Source organism: Cetorhinus maximus, chromosome 23 (assembly GCF_964194155.1).
Source record: "Cetorhinus maximus chromosome 23, sCetMax3.hap1.1, whole genome shotgun sequence".
Taxonomy (NCBI): domain Eukaryota; kingdom Metazoa; phylum Chordata; class Chondrichthyes; order Lamniformes; family Cetorhinidae; genus Cetorhinus; species Cetorhinus maximus.
Window position 1 is genome coordinate 654,666 of NC_135901.1, and position 17,836 is coordinate 672,501.

General features: G+C 43.2%; 3 protein-coding genes and 1 non-coding gene across 4 annotated transcripts in view; 2 read left to right on the top strand and 2 right to left on the bottom strand.

Annotated features, from left to right (window-relative positions):
- The window catches only part of LOC144698126 (uncharacterized), a 476,455-nt gene that overhangs the window by 257,487 nt on the left and 201,132 nt on the right, over positions 1-17,836 (top strand). The gene's annotated exons all lie outside the window — the stretch shown is intronic.
- The window catches only part of LOC144698113 (uncharacterized), a 436,823-nt gene that overhangs the window by 219,710 nt on the left and 199,277 nt on the right, over positions 1-17,836 (bottom strand). The gene's annotated exons all lie outside the window — the stretch shown is intronic.
- Positions 1-17,836, bottom strand: part of LOC144698110 (uncharacterized) — a 436,767-nt gene that overhangs the window by 149,670 nt on the left and 269,261 nt on the right. The window lies entirely within an intron of this gene.
- Positions 6,411-6,483, top strand: trnaf-gaa (transfer RNA phenylalanine (anticodon GAA)). The gene has a single exon. It is a non-coding gene; the product is annotated as a tRNA-Phe (tRNA).

Genomic DNA, 17,836 nt, shown 5'->3' on the forward strand with positions numbered 1-17,836 from the left:
ATTAGGACTGCACTGTCTGAATCGGTGTTGGGAACAGATTCCATTGTAACTTTCAAACGGGTAATGGATCTGTGCTGGAAATGTAAATAAAAATATAGAGCGATGGAGAAAATTCATGGGCAGTGGGAACAATTGGATTGCACTTTTAAAGGGTCAGCACCTACACGAGGGGCCGAATGCCGTGCTGGATAATTCTATGAATTATATTACATTCCCGTTTCTATTTTCCTTGGTGAGACACAACCCCGAGGGAGCATTTTATGTTCAGCGAGGCAACCAGTTTCCAAAAATAAAACATGTTTGTTGGAGAGAAACACAGCTGTGTGGAATCACTGTGCACAGCAAGATCCAACACAAATTGATGGGAATCATCAGCACCGATTGGGCAAAACCGAGAAGTGAGCACCAGTGGTCAAAGGTCAATCATTTCCTGCGGTTTAAAACTACCCGGGAATTTCTCTCTGCCTTTTGCTGTATTTCTCTATGTTCTATCAATAGGGTCCTATTTGCTCCAGTTCACCTTTATTTCAAATATGTACATTAATTTCATCTTATTTCTTTAATTTCACATTCCCTTTATTTCACATTTTCTTTGTGCTGTTTGGGCTTCTTGCAATCGTGGGAACTTGCCTCAAAGTCTCTTAGTTGTCGGTTGGATTCAGTCTGTTCAGTTTCCGCAGTGGTTTTACTGTTATTCACTGGGAACTGCCTCTTCTGGCTCTCTGACAATTTCAATTCTTTCCGCACGTTAACTGATTCTCTCCCGGGTTCACTGGGTGGAGTTTTCTCACAATTTTACAGAATCGAGGAAGAAGAATGCGGAAGAGGTATGGGCCATTCAACCTGTGTATATAATCAATTCCAGCCTGACCCCACCCGAAATCTAATTAACCATTTACATCCAGCTCCCTGTGTCGGTCTGTTCCGTTCTCCCTCCTGTATTTTCAAGTGTTTCAATAAATACATCAATACTATCTCCAGCCACTCCCTGTGGCAGCAAGTTCCACATTCTGACCTGCCTTTGTTTAAATTCAATTGTCTTAAATGTTTTATTTGTTCTGTTAGTTACTGTCATATGTTGACGGCTATTGCTTTGGACTCAGCCACAAATGAACAATTTATCCACAATAAAACCGTTCATTATTGAAAAACATTCTATGGATTCTCCTTGTGGTTCTTTTTTCCAGAAAAAAGAGACCCAGCCTGTTCAATCTTCCCAAGAGATGTGGATTGTTGCTGATTTCTTATTTCATCAAAGTAGAGAATCGAATCAACAGAAGCTGGAGCCCCGATATCACCATTCAAACCCGTTCAGCCATTCAGTAATATCCTGGCTGATTTACAACTTCAACAACACATTCCCGCATTCTCCCCATATCCCCTGTTCCGTTTAGTGTCCGAAAACCTATCGAATATTGTCTTGAATGGACATAGATTATGAACATCCACCGCACTCTGAGTTACAGAATGCCACAGATTAACAACAATGGTTCTACAGAAGATATTTTTTCCTTCTCAGTTCTAATGGATGACACTTTATTCTGAAGCTGTGACCCCGAGTTCTATACTCCTCAGTCTGGGGAAACTCCGACCCAGAATCTGCCCTGTCAAAGCCCTTCAGAATATTATATGTTTTCATGAGTTCACCTCTCATTCTTCTAAACTCGAGGAAATATAGACCGAGACGACTAAATCTCTTCCCATTGGACAATCCCTCCATCTCAGGAATCAGTCTGATAAACCTTTGCTGCACTCCTTCCAATGCAGATTGATCTCTCTTCAGTAAGGAGGCCAAAACTTTACACAGAATTCCAGACTGGAGTCCATTTCAGTCCTTCCCTCATAAACCTCACGCATCCTGGGGTCAGAAATCATCCAATCCTTCTCTCCCTTTCGATTTTTTTTTCTTGCTGGTTCTAAATGAACATTCTCCTAGTTAATAATTGTTTCCTTATGTTTCTGTTCTCCTTCATAAGATTAATGCATCATCCTCACTCTCTCACTGCACTGTATTGCTTATTCCACAGTAATCAGGGATGCAGATAAATTACAGCCATCCCATCTCTCAAACATTTACAGTCAATATAGAGAAGTGTCTGCAGTTCCAAACTTTCACATCTCGGTCTGAGGGCGGGAAAGGAGGAAAGTGATTGGTTGAAGACAATTGAAAGAAATGGGGAGGGGGGCAATGTCACTAATTTCAGTCACCGATTGTCCAATAATAAAATTCCATCTGGACCCACATCAGGATCTCTTATATCTGAAGTCCCTTGTGTCACTCGCCCGTTTTTCTCCCGGGTCAGGTATTGAACGAGCCGCTGCAGGTATCCGAACTGGCCGCAGTTGTGTTGAGTTTATTCACTCGGTTTCTGATTCACATTGCGCGGCTCGGACTGCAATCTGCTGCCCAGGAGAGAGCTCTGTGACCCCGCTCCCGGGCTCCAAGGGACAGACAGAGCTCCCTCGGTCACAGTTAACACCGGGAGTGGAGTCCGGATTGCCGACCATCTCCGCTCATTAAAAGCGATTCAGAGTGTGAGAGTCCGTGATGTTGATGTTGTCCCCCATGTACCCGTTAAACCAATAATGGTCCAGATTCCGTCAACTCCCACATTCCCCCAAACTCCACTGGTATCAATAATAAACAGACGATGAACATTACCCGAGATAGTCTGTAACCCGGCGAGGTTTGGAGCTACTTACCGGCTGTGACAGTCACCACCGTCCCGGATCCATCCGCATAATCAGTAAACCACCACAGTGACACCGCTCTCAGTCTCCCAGGTACAACAACCACCGACTCTTCAACCTGCCGGGAAATCATCATCAGACAGTAGAGACTGCCCAATTATTCAGAGGGTTTAAATAAATAAAAATTATTGAATGTTTCAAAGTCTCTGTCGGTTCAAACTGTTCTTTGTGAGGCCCTGAGCTCAGAGTAAATGGTTCCCGGAACGAGATGTTCGCTTCATATAAACCGAGAAAAATATCAAAGAAAAATAACTGAATGGTGGAAATTACAATGAAATTTAACCAGATTCCAGCGACAATAACATGAACCCGACAATTCATTATCTGGGTCCCGAGAATTTATATTGTGATCGGACAGAAGTATTTGCTCGGGTCTCTCCTACTGTGACTGTCCCAAAATAACACAGTGTTACAAGTCAGTATAAAATCCCCCGGGTACTTGGTGAGATGTGGGGACATTAGTTAAACAGCGGGAACTGCGGTTCCCGGTTCCAGCTATTAGACCGGGGTCACATCTGGTGTTAGGGGTTTGTAACTGGGATCAGTCATTCCCAATCCCCATTCACTGACACCAATCCCGGGAAAGACATCACCATCCGCACACACTGGGCATTTATAAAACTCAAGATGTTAACGGCAATAATCCAATCTCATTCTAAACTAGACTGTGGGGCAGACGGTGTGAGGCAGAACTGATGGGGGTTTAACTGCAGATTAACTCCGCTTTTTCATTTGTTTCTGTGATAATCTGCAGTGAGAGTTTTTGTATCGCGGGAAGCCGAGGCCCATCACTGTGTGTGTATCATACTCAGCTTTACAGTAATAGGTGGCGGTGTCTTCAACTCTCACATCCCGAATTTCCAGCGAAAATGTATTTTCTGCTTTATTCACCGATACAACAAATCTCCCCCCGCTGGAGATCCGCTCCCACTCTGTCCCGGTCTGGGGTTGTTTGAAGAAATGTCCCGTTTGGAAATAATACCACGAAGCACCGGAGAAAACACAGGTGATGGTGAGTGACTAACACTCCTTCCTGGTCACCGCTGCCGGGGTCTGTGTCACTGACTGACTGAAGGAGCCTGGAAATTAAACAGAGAGAGTTTAATGGACCATCGGAGCCGAACCACAGAACGGGGTTAAAACCCCAGACAGTGTCTGTAATTGGGATGGACTCGGGCAGCTTTGTATTAAATCCACACAATGTCGGTTTGTTTGATCGGTACTCACGGGGTAAACAGACACACAGGATGAAAACAAGAAGGATTCCCATCGTTCTGCTGCCTGGAGCTGAGGGTTTATATGACGGGGAGTAGGAGACTGCAGCCCTGGACTGCATTGGGAGACCGGACCTCAGAGCTGGACTGAAATACTTTAGGGGGATCGAGTTGATTTGCACAGGGCAGATCCGCTGAGATTATTGATGGGCAGCACGGTTCCCGGGTCGCTGGCTAAGTGTTGTGTGAATAAGAGACAGTTTTATAAAAGGAGGCTGCAATTTTCTGACTCTCCATTTGGATTGTGATCCGGATGTGAAAGCCCCTCCCAAAATACTCTGGTGTACAGGGGTGGGGGAGGGGAGCTTTTCTTTCTGCCAGTTGTGCTGCCGCCTTCCTTTCCCCACAGTAATGAACTGGGAGGTTGGTGCATGTGTTTGTATTGGGTGGTGTTTGTTAAAGGTGGAATGTGGGCCCAGGGCACCAGGAGAATCCCCCCGCCCCGCTCCTATTCCAATATTCCGGACATTGTTTAACATCGCCCTGAACGGACTGCCGGGACCTCAGTTAGACTTCTGATCTGAAGGTCGGCGCCTCAGACTCGGCAACTTTCCTGGCCCAGCAACTGGGGGCCAGGTTACAATATGAGGGAGTCCAGTGACATTACCAATATCCTGGCAGATGTACACAACATACACAAAGACTAAGTAGCAGCTCGTTACATTACTTGGCCAGGTGGCTAGTGTCTGCTTCGGAATAATGTCAATAGTACGGGATCTGGAAGCATAGGAACATTCGAACAGGAGAAGGCCATTCAGCCCGTCGAGCCTGTTCCGCCATTCAATACAATCATGGCTGATCGAACACTTCAAAGCATTTTTAAGCAGTAGTAATTCAGGCATGCTCCAGCGTAATGCAAGCAGAGGCATGTGTAATGCCGCAGTAAATGAGATTGGGTCTCATGTACCGTCAACAGAGACACAGGCTATTGTAATATAAAGAGTGACATTATCTTGTGTAATACTGGGACAAGATGTTGCCTAACACTAATGGAGAAGACCTCTTGCAGTAAGAACTGAGATATGACCGAGGATCACATTGACAGAGATGCAATCTATTGCAAATAACTGAAAAAAGGAACGAATGCAATATAAAGTGAGATGTGGTCTCGTGTAGTTCGATTAGGGCAGTGTCTAGTGTAATATAAACATAAGCATTAAAATGTTGTAGTCAGTAATAACAAAAATAGGGTCTCGTCTAACATAAGTGTAGGCATATCTAATGCAGTAATAGCTGAGACATCATCTAGTGTAACAGTGCAGTGCAGTAATAAATGAGGTGACCTCTGGTTTAATATAAACAGAGGGATTGTACCGTGCACTAATAAATGAGTATTGCTTCATCCTTGAGTAACTGTGTACAACCAGGCACTGAGCTCATGCACTGAGGTGGCCGACACTCAAGTCACAATAAAGGTGCTCAGATTCCTATACCACAAGTTTGTTTTATTTTAACTTGCAGTTTTTTTCTGTTAGCTGTGTGCTAATGTTTGCCTTTGTTTCCCATTGTTTCCTTTAGCGTCATCCCCATTTTCCTGATTAAAATCTCCAGGATTCTCCAATTTTCATGCTTTCTGGTTTCACTGAGGAGGCTACAGACTGTGTGTGCGTCCCAGAACTTCAGTCAGTGTTAGTCCCTCTTGTCCATTTGTATTATACAGGGCAGTGATGATCCCTTTCCCGCAGTTCACTGCACCAAGTGTCATATCGGAGAATAGCCATTATCAACTGTTTACTTTCTGTGCCTTTATATTTATAAATACATTTCTGCATCAATAACCTTCTGCTACTCTCGATTTGTACCACTAACTGTCCTCACCTCAGCATTAAACACCTCTATCTGTTAATATGTCTCTCTACCACTCAATGTAATCAATCTCACCTTCATTTATGTCCCTCTGTTAGTGTTTCTCTGCATTATCACCATACTGAGTCTCATTTTTATTAAACTCCCTATGCATCGCCCATCGTTCTTCGTCTCAACTTTATATTCGGCATTGTGTAGGTGTCTGAGAGCATACAGACAGACACAGGGATAATCTGTAGACGAGGTACACATTCGCCTGTCACAGCTCAATGTTTCAAATCTTTAACTAGTGAGAGCAGACGGCACTGAAATTATTCACCATGGGGACCTCATTCGCTGATCTTCACAGGTAAATCTTTCAGGTCTTTAACCATTGAGGCCAGACAGGTACTGAGCCGATATACCACGGTGATGGTGGAGGCGGAGGCGGAAGGAGGGGGTTTCACTCACCGACACCGGAATATTGTTCAGGTTTTAAACACTCGGTATAAAGTGTGAGGCTGATGTACTGTGGAGCAGGCGGCACTCGAGTGCACAGGGACATTGTTCAGATCTTCCTTTCAATCACTGCCATTGTCAGCTGAAATAGCTCAGTTAGGAGAGCGTTAGACTGAAGATTTAAAGGTCCCTGGTTCAATCCCGGGTTTCGGCAACAAATTGCATTGCACGATTCAATAATTTTAACCCGCTCTCTCCTTTTCTGCTTTCTGCCTGGATTTGTAAACTCGATTTATTTATATCACTTCTGCTTTTATTCATGCTTCTTTCTCCCTGTCTCCCTCTTCTGTTTACAATCCACAGGATCCCCCGCTGCGAGGCGGTGAGAAATTCTCCGTCTATTTACTGAATTCGCTGGACTTTCTTTATATAAGGAGCTGGGTTTGGGCGGCTGAGAGTAGTCGTGAGGTGCGGGGAGTCCCCTGGGGTTTCGGGGGTTGGGGGTGTCCCGTGGGGGGAGCTGGAGTCTGAGAGGCGGGGGGAGTCCCTGGGAATTCGGGTTGTGGAAGGAGACTCGTGGGCGTCGATGTGGCTCTGTACAAAGTTACCCAGAAGCTAGAAGTGGTTTTAATTCTAACTTTTTCTGTGCAACTCTTGATGTAGGACAGTCGGAACCATTCGAAGTTTGCAATGTAAATTGTATTTTCTGTTTGTTCCCAGTTCAGTGCAATTGCCCATGGGAAGTTTCCACTTCACGGACAATTGTCGTGCAACTCTTGCCTGGGAACTCCGGGCGGGGTGTTTCCCGGCGCATCTTTGGTGTATCCTCCACTTACACGGCCTTGGAGCTCGGAGGTCATGGCCCAACAGAATGTTGCGGTTTTCTTGCTCCTTTAAGGAAGCTCTGCCTGAATCTGACACTAAGGCTGAATATTTGCCCTTGTTTCCCGGTGTTCGAGCGCCCTCTGCTGAGCATGAACTGAGCCGCTCGTTCTGGCATTTTGACCGGGATCCGCCGTATCTCTGCCGTGGGGCTTGTGCACAGAAATACTCGGCTGTGTCGCAGTTCAGAGCCTCAGCTCCGTTATCTAGGTAGTTCTGTTAAATATAGAAGAGAATTGACCAACAATGTCTGTCTTCTTGTTTTCATTTTCACCGATCAGATTAATCGGGAGCTGAGGATGTTGCCCGGGCTGCTGACTATTCCAAAAGAAATGGTCATGGAGCAAAAATAAAAATTGCTGGAAAAGCGCAGCAGGTCTGACAGCATCTGCGGAGAGGAATACAGCTAACGTTTCGAGTCCGTATGACTCTTGTATGGTTATGGAGATATGGTTTCAAGATGCAGATCACGTGGTGTTACTGCCGTCTTCGGCATCATTTCAGCTTCGGCATCATTTCAGCAACCGACTCGACCACTGTGTCTGGATGGCTCCATCCTAACATAAAGTAGTTGGGTAGATGTCATCATTATCATCATCACCATCATTTCAAGTAGCTTCATCATCAGCAGCATCACCTTACAATTAATAACATGTGGGTTACAACAGTCAGGGGGAGAACGGATTTTTTCTGGGAAGGAAATACTTACTAAGAAGTGATATAATGACGAGGACCGGGTATGATGCAATTCCCCATGATGCTCACTGAGTCTGTAACTCTACAGTCCGCCAAATCCTCTGTCAGGGCAGAAGTGCAGATCCCCGGCGCACTGTACTGTTGATCCAACCAACGTCAAACCAGGAACAGTGGAAAACAACTTTCCAAATCACAGGAAAGGCAAGGAAGGTCAGAACGAGAGAAACAAACAGAACTACGGGGGAGGCGGCCGCGGGCACTGTTGTCACTCGTAAAATCTATCTATAATGAGCTGAATTCAAGACTAATGCGCTCAACAGAAATTATATAATTCTGCCGGTCTGTCAGGACTGCGTTACGTTCATAGTCATTTCAAATCTGGGGAAAACAGTCTGGCGACAGGAATTAGGGAATTGTTGTATTAGTCTGTAATTACAGATACCTTCATAGTTGAAATCAGTTAAAACAAGGGGCTGAATCTGTCGTGGGGAACAGAACAACTGGGCATCCCATCCCAATGTACTGGAGCTGGGCTGTTGATTAACACTGAAATAAACTTCCCAATTATGGGTCTCTAAGGAAACGTCACACTAATGGGCGTAAATTCGAGATCAAACGCCATTTCTCCTCAAGTATTTTTAAGGAAGTATGTCAGGAGGTGGGAATCCACGGCCTGATGCGCCACCTGGTGGCCGAACTTAATGAATCTTATTTTCACTGATCTCACAAAACACGGGAACGGTGCGAGTTGCCCCGAGGCCTTTCTCACTGAAGGTCTCAGCACACAGTAATACACGGGGTTGTCAGCGACCTGAAGCGCAAACAAGGTGAAAGCAGGTATAGTCTTGGGTATTGTTCGAATGACTGAAAATCGACCTTTAATGTTCTTTCCACAAGAATGTGCCCGAATTACGAAAGCTGCAGCCGGGTTCTGGTTTTGACGATGAAGCTGCAAAAAATAATTCACATCGGAAGTTGAATAGATGCAATTTATGCTCATCGAGATTCCTTCCAGTTATTGGGCTTCTGTTGACCACTGTCCGACTGAACCTCCAGTACTCACTCCTGCAGAAATTATTTCATGGTTAACCATGGAAACGTAATGAACAACAGATAACGAATAGACGAATTAATATATAGATGGCGGGATAGATAGATAGATAGATAGATAGATAGATAGATAGATAGATAGATAGATAGATAGATAGATAGATAGATAGATAGATAGATAGATAGATAGATAGATAGATAGATAGATAGATAGATAGATAGATAGATAGATAGATAGATAGATAGATAGATAGATAGATAGATAGATAGATAGATAGATAGATATATAGATAGATAGATAAATTGGCAGATGGGTGTGTGGGTGGATGGATAGATAGGTGGATGGAGGAATGGACGGATGGAGTGATGGACAGATCGGGGGTTGGAGAGATGGATGCATGGGCGGATGTAAAAACAGAAAATGCTGGAAAAGCTCAGCAGGTCTGACAGTATTTGTGGAGAGAGAACGAGTGTTAACGGTTTAGAGTCTGTATGACTCTTCTTCAGCTGGATGAATGGATCGGTGGAGTGTGGATGGATGTGCCTGACATTTTCACCTTTACGATTGACTGCTCCATAACTTACAGCAGGTCCTTTATTCCATTTGTGTCTGTCTGGTGCTTTCAGTCCTTCCCGATTTTCTGGATCATTCCAATTCCTTGGCTGTTGACAGCTGACGAGCTGAACGTCACCAAGTGCAACCTGGAGATATCCCTACCTGATCAGTGCCTGATGATCCTTTTCTGGTGATGCTGAATCTTCATCTCAAAGTTAGAAAGCGGTTTCATGACTGTGATGAGAAACAGGAATTATAACATGTGCAACCTGCGGCCTTTTCACCTACAACACTCAGCATATCCTCAAACGAATTACTTCAATCGCAGCAGAAACATAGCAGATGGTTGAATACATACATTTTTTTTCACATTTCCCTGGTAATTTCTTGCTGCTCTGTGATCCTGGTGCAGTCACACCATTCTGAACACCACGGGAAAAACGTGCATGAACTGTGACTTTCTTTACGCAAAATATTGATTGAAAACCATTTTCACAATGAAACATATCCGATGGGTATTACAGATTGTTGTCGCAAATTCAAAAGCCCTTAACCCCTTTAACCACACTCCCGAGAAGCTTTCCATTCAGTACATTCGTGCAGAGAATCAATTCTTCACGAGTTGGATGGGTGATGTCATTACTCCGATGAGATGTGCTCAGGATCGCCGCGATGGAGATTCTGGTTAGATCGGACATGGTGCATGAACTGGACAGAACTGAGTCGGTGAAGTGGCTGAAGTGATTTGAATCACAGTTTTGAACATGAACACAGGGTCAGTGCTCTATGGGACAATATGAATCCAAGCTCATGTTTTTCATACGGTTGCAGTTGCATTGTGAGACGTTTTAGGATCGGAGGGAAATGGTGTTGTGATATGAAGCCTCCAACGTGGAATCAAAGTGGGAATATTCAGTAATTACCTTTCCACCCAAATTTCTGCTCTGAATTTAGACCTTGAAACCCTTTGCGAATGTTCAAAACTACGGCAAAATGAATTATTAATATTGTTATTAATATAGTCATTAATATTATATTGGGGAAATGTTTTTAGGTAAACAGCACAGAGTTCCTTAATACACAATTGATCCTCCCTCATTGCAGAAGAGGATCTCTACCTTTAACGAGGATAACTACCTGCTCTGTGCACATTGCCGTTCATGTTCAATGTCCCACTATCAGGAGTAACTGTCGCTGTGCCAACTAACAGAAACAGTGACAGACAAATGGAGAGATAGTTCCAGATCCATGTGTTATGGCGTAGCAGATGATATGTGGCCATGTGGACCAAATCCACAAGGGAAACGTGGTCACGCCATCACAAAGGTTTTCAATTTGTAATAATTATGAGAAGATGAGTGAACTGTCTTCAGAGGTGAAGAGTCCACTAAGGCTTTTAGAGATTTTTAAAATTAAATTATAATATATATTGGCAAAATAAAAGATTTGTTCAAACAGGCTGCGGTGTTTCCTACATTACAACTGTGAATACACATCATAAGTGCATTTTTGGTTGTAAAACACTCGGAGAGTTCCGGTGATCGTGAAAAGCGCTGTAATATATATATATATTATTTTTTTTTCCTTTTCCTTTTTATGAAGTATAGGTGCAAAATGAAAAGTGTTGGATTGAGCCAATAAGTCATAGACTTCTAGAATGAACCCGTGCTCCCGGCTGGGAAGGAGGTCATTCAGTCCCTCAGGATTGTACCAGCATTTAAAAAAAAACTATCGAATTTATCTCATGCACTCGCACCAGCCCCACCACACATCCCGCAGCACCCCCCCACCCCGCCCTCGGAGGCTCTGGAGCACCTGAAGAATCGGAGAAAATCACCGCCACCACATTTCAGGTGGTTCCATGAAGAAAAAAATCTCTCCCCACTTCACACTGGTTGAGTTGGTCATTAAAGTTCCCATCATTCCCACAATGTGCGCCTTGGTCAGCTGTGGCTCAGTTCATAGCACCCTCGCCTTTGAATCAGAGGGTTGTGGGTTCATGTCCCACTCCCGGAAACCAAGAACTGTGATTGTACTCGAAAGAGTTGCAATCTGTGACTGTTGATAACTCGAAAGAGTTTCTTCGGTTGAAACAAGATCGTCAAGAGTTAATCAATATGAACTGAGATACTTTGCTCTTCTCGTGACCTTTAAGTGCGCAAATCAGCCACGTTAATCTGCCACAGTTGCACCATAAGTATTAGGAGTTCTCACAGGAGGTAATGAGCCGATACATCAGTAGAAGTGGTTTCTTGATACATTATGCCAGCGTGGATCTGTTAAGGGAAAATCATATTTAACTAACTTGTTTGAGTTTTTTGATGACAGAGCAGCGATGGTTGATGAGGGTAATGCTTTTGACGTGGTTTACATGGTCTCCGAAAGACATTTGATGAAATGTCGCATAACAGACTTGTGAGCAAAGTTGGAGCTCACTGGAATAAAATGGACGGGAACATCATGGATTGGGAACTGGCTGAGTGCCAGGAAACAAAGAGTAGTTTTGAACGTTTGAGTTTCGGACTCGGGGAAGGGTTATAATGAAGTTCCCCAACGGTCAGTGCTACAACGCCTACTTTTCATAATATTTATTCATAAACTGGGCCTTGGTGGACAGGGCACAATGTCAAAATATACGGACGATGCGAAATGTGGAAGCATTGCGGGCCACGAGGAGCATAGTTTAGAACTTCAAACAGACATCGAGAGGTTGGTGGAAAGGGCGGACAAGTCACAGATGAAATTTAACGCAGAGAAGGCGAGAAGTGGTTCAGTTTGGTCGGAAGAACGCAGAGAGACAATATAAAAGAAAGGGTACGATTTCAAAGGGGCTGAAGGAGCCGAGTGACCTGGATGTTTATGTGTATAAATTATTGAAGGTGTCAGGACAAGTCGAAGGAGCGCGGTGAATAAAGCATGCAACGTCCTGAGCTTTATTAATGGAGGAAAAGAATATAAAAGCAAAGATAACATAACGTTAAACGTGTGTGACACACTGGTTAGGCCTCAACTGGAGAATTGCATCCAATTGCAGGCACCACACTTTAGGAAGAATTTGAAGGCATGAGAGAGAGGACACAGGAAAGATTCATGGAAATTCTTCCAGGGATGACGAACTCCAGTTATGTATAAAGAGTGGAGCAGTTGGCTTTAATCTCGTTTAAGGAGAGAATGTTTAGAGTAGATTTGATAGAGATATTAAAAACCATGAAGGGTCTAGGCAGAGTAGATAGGGAGAAATTGTTCTCATTGGTGGAAGGATTGAGAACCAGGCAGCTCAGGTTTAAAGTAACCTGGAGAAGAAGCAATGGAGATAAGAGGAAAAACTTTACACGAACTGAATGGTTAGCATCTGGAATGCACCGTCTGACAGTGTGGTGGATTGAGGGACAATTGATGCTTTCAAAACGAAACTGGATCCTTATCTGAAAAGAAAAAAAATGCTGGACTACGGAGAAAGCAGTGGCACTAGGTCAATTACTCCTTCAGAGGGTTAGCATGGACAGGACTGGCCGAATGGCATCCTCCTGCGCTGTAAGAATTCTATGATTCTATCGTTAAAGTCGGAAGCAGCAACAAAAAGCGACATTTTCACAACATCTGCAATAGTAGAGTCCGTCCAGTAGATGGCAGTGAAACAGTGAATACTGACACAAGCACTGTCTCAATCATTTCTACACTGAACCCTTTCCCAGTTCATATTAAACTTGACCTTTGTCTGTATATATTACAATAAGTGATGTATCTGATCATATTACAACAGGTTGTGTCTCAGTTGTTTCTATAATAGCTCAATCTCAGTCAATGTACTGACAAAGGCCATATTACACTATACATTCTCTCAGTTATCACTGAACTAAATCATGTCTTGGCTAATATGATAATAGTCCATGTTTCAGTTGTTACTGCACTAGTGCCTGTCTCTGCTTATACGGAACCAGAATACGTTCCTGTTTACATGACACGAGGCTCTCTTATTGCACGACTAGACTTTGTCACGTTTATACTAAACTAGGGGATGCCTTGGCTAATGATGCACCAGTCTATGTCTCTGTTTATATCACACGATGCCCTGTCACTGTTATTATTGTATAATACCGTGCCTCTCTCTTATTGCTGCACTTGCCCACATCTCTATTGATATTAATCCAGTCCCTGTGTTGGTAATTATTGCACTGGCTCTTTCTCAGTTTATTTTAGACAAGGCCCTGTATCAGGTGAAACTGCAGTAGACCCCGTGTCAGTTTCCTTTCACGAGATTCTGCCTCAGTTATTACTGAACTAGACCATGTCGGTGTTCATATTACACAAGACACTGTCTCAATCATTACTGCACTCGGCACTGACTCACATTTTACTCCACGACATTATGCCCCCGTTTATCTTACACTAGATCACGTTTTTGCTTATATTCTGTTAGACCCTATCTCAGTTTATATAAAACTACGCCCTGTCTCAGTTTATATTACATTAGACTCCGTCTCAGGTAATATTACACTGGAGCCCGTCTCAGTTTATATTACAAGAGAACACGTCTATGTTTACATTACAATCGACCCTGTTTCAGTTTATATTACACTAGACCCTGCCTCATTTTATATTAAATTAGATCACGTCTCAGTTTATATCACACTAGACCCTGTCTCAGTTTATATTAAACTAGACTCTGTCTCAGTTTATATTACACTAGGCTCCACCTCCGTTTATATTTCATTAGACATTGCCTTTGTTTATATTAAAATAGGTCCTGTCATTGTTATTTCTGTGTAGACCATGTCTCTGTTTATACTACACAAGGCCAAGTCTGTTATTACTGCATTAAATCCTGCTCAATAATTGTTGATACTAGGCACAGCCTTCGTTTGTATTACTGTCGATGCTGTATCAATAATTGGTGCACTCGGCCCTGTCTCAGTATTACTGCACCAGACCCTGACTTTATTTATATTGAAATGGATTATGTCTATGATAATATTACACCAGTTCCTGCCTCAGTTATTTCAGTGCTCGGCCTCGTCTCAACTGTTCCTGAATTCGGCCGTATCTCTGGTTATATTACATGCGGAAAAGTCTCAGTTATTACTGCTCTGGACCCAGTGTCTGTATATACAACGCTAAACCCTGTCTTGGTTGCTGATGCACGAGTCCATACATCTCCTTCTATTACACTCGCCCTGTCCCTGTCTTTATTCCAATAGATCATGTTTCTGTTTACCTTACATTGTAGGCAATCTGAGTTATTTCTGCACCAGGCCCTGTCTAAGATGTTATTAATCCATGCACCGGATCAATCATTACTGTTTTAGCCCCGAGAGATGATTAATATCAATTGACCCAGTGCTTAGTGCGCTAACCCTGCCTCAGTTATTTCTACGCTAGGCCATGTCTCTATGATTACTGCAGTGGTCAATGTCTCCAACTGTCAGTTGGAGAGATACTATTTACCGCAAAGATGTTGAGGTGGGAATTGTTCCCTGGCGTTGGCCTAAAACGGGCGGTATTGAATGGCCCGTTCTTTGCAGTACTTGATAGTTATTTTCATTTAGCTTTAGTCAAAGAAATTATAGATCAGATATGGTCAGTTATGTGTGCCGTATGGAAAAAAATCATGCCTCTTGCTTATACCGCCGTTTCTCAAAGATAAATGATGATCTTTACCACAATGTTTCAGTATTTAATTTTCTTTTACTCAACCTGTCACTGCGGACGATGTAACATTGTAAGCATTTATTGTTAACATGTTTCGTTGTGTACTTTTGCTTAGAAAGTGATGTCATACTGACCATTTAGTTACTAAGGTGAGCATGTCTATCACCAAATTCACTGAATATCCCTTCTCTCTCTGTCTGAGGCAGCATCTAACTCACTGAACTTCTTCTCTCTTTCTCTCCTTCGCTCTCTCTCTCTCTCACCCTTTCTTTCTCTCTCTTTCTCTCTCTCGCTCTCTCTCCATCCACCATCTAACTCCCGCCCCCAACCACCCCCGCTCTCTCTCTCTCTCTCTGAGACAGTCCCTTATTCATTTTGAATCTCCAATTATCTAATAACACTCTTTGGAGAATTTTTTTTCAGTAATTTCCCTTCATTCCTCCCAGTGCTAACTTCCAGTCCATTCCTGCCTTCAGTGATTGTGTTCAAATCCAAAACTATGCATTTATTTAAATTGTAGATTGTTTAATACTGTAAGTATTTATTGATAACCAGTCTGTTGTGTGCATTTGTTTATAAAGTGATATCAGACTGACGATTTCGTTTCTAAGGTGCTTTATCTGTCTCCGGTGATCAGCTGGAAAGCGGAGTAAATCACATCGAGAATAACCTGCAGTTTATTAACAAATGATCACCTCAATATCTCACAGAAGCTCCTGATAATCTCGAATGTATGATGATTTGTGCAAGTGATGGCAAATATCAAAATTTACCTACACCTGACATGAGACTAATACACCTGTAATTCTCCGATTTATTATTCCTGTTGATGGGAAGGATTGAAACTCCTGTTGCTCTCCAGAGACTTTCACTATTTCTATTTCCACTTTTTCAACTGTTACCTTCACAAATTCCACCACAACCACTCGAATCATGTTTGGACGGATTGGTTTAACTGCAGGTTGTATAATCAATGTAATCTTAACGAAAATAAACCAGGGCCTAGTCGAGCAAAAACAGAGACCGAACTTGGTGTAACATAAGCAGAGATACGGGTTACTGCATTAATAACAGAGACAGTATCTGGTTTAATATAAAAGGAGATATCGACTAATGAAGTAATAACAGAGACAAGACCTGGTGTTATATAACCAAGGATATGGGCTCGTGCAGTAATATCAGAGACAGGACATGGTGTAATATAAACATAGGTATCGGCTAGTGTAAGTAATAACAGGCACATTACCTAGTATAGTACAGACAGAGGCATGAGCTAGTGCGGTGATAACACAAATTGGCCCAAGGAGTCAAATAAACAGAAATTGGCTAGTTCAGGAATAAGAGAGAGGGAGGACTTGGTATAACATTGAATGAACCGATATTTGTGTGATCATAATAACAAAAACACTTTGTAAAATAACAACTGAAAGAGGTCATGGCGAAACACTAGCAGAAACAGGGTCAACATTAACAATGTGAGAATCAGATTATTATTGAAAACTGATCGGCACAAGGTTTTCAGAAATGATGAGAGAGGTTTGCATTAGAATTTGAATGACATGTAGGCCCTTCGGGCAACCATTACAGAGACAGCGTTTTATACAATAAGATTGGACATAGGGAATAGATTAAAAACGGTAAAGCTCTGTGTAATTAGTGCAATGTTTGATGATCACAGAGGACAGCAGGTTGCAGTGAATCACTGAATACATCACTGGGTCCAGTGTGATAACGGCACAGTGAGCACCTGATCCACCCAAATCGAAGTTGGGTCTGATATAATAGTGTGTGTGAGGCAGCGCCAATTGATACAATAGCAAATCTTTTGCCTAATGCCCAATAACAGAGTCAAGCACCACTGTAATACGAATGGGATGGAGTTGGTGCATTAACACAGACATCGTCTAGTGTAATGGCTCCGTTGGCCACGGGAAGAGTGTCCGTGTGACAGAACGCCGGTTTTTAATTAGCATCCAAAATCCTCCCGCCTCTCCACACTTTCCCCAAGGCTGCAAAGAATATGACGCGATCCGGAAAACAAACAGACTCGACACCTGTTGTCTGACCTGTTGAGGATTTCCAGCACATTCGGATTTTGTTTTAGATTTCTAGCATCTGTCATATGTTGCCGTTGTACTAATGCAATGGGAACTGGGGATACATCATGTCAGCATTGACGAACTAGCGTCACTTTTACCCCTGGGTCAAACGGTTGTGGGTTGAAGCCTCAATCCAGAGAGTTGACCATTTAATAACCGCCAGTGCTCACGGTGATAGTTTATATGTCAGCCTTTCTGTTCTTTTATCCATTATTTTCTTACACTCAGGAGGAGGAATTAAAGACAGAGAAACTCAGGACAGTTTCTCCATCCAGCAAAGGACGGGTTCCTGGGACATCGTTGCTGCTTTGACCTTCCCGCCCTCTCCAAAAATACAAACAACATCTCCCTCCTTGGATTTGCAAAGGGAGTTCTGACTGCCGGGCCCGGGCCAGACTGGGGCCTGGTCCAATAATAATCAGAGGCCGGCTCCAGTGTGTCAGTAACAGAGGCTGCTGGTAATCTTACATAAAGAGAGGCAGGGGATCTAATAAACATCTGACTGTTATAGGGTGTGAAAGTGTGAGGAAGCAATGATGTTTAGGGCCTCAGCGCAGGCTTCTGTGTTATGGTGAGTGACCCAGGGATTTGTGTGGTAAAAGCGGAGCGGAAACATCATGACAGAGGCCCGTGTG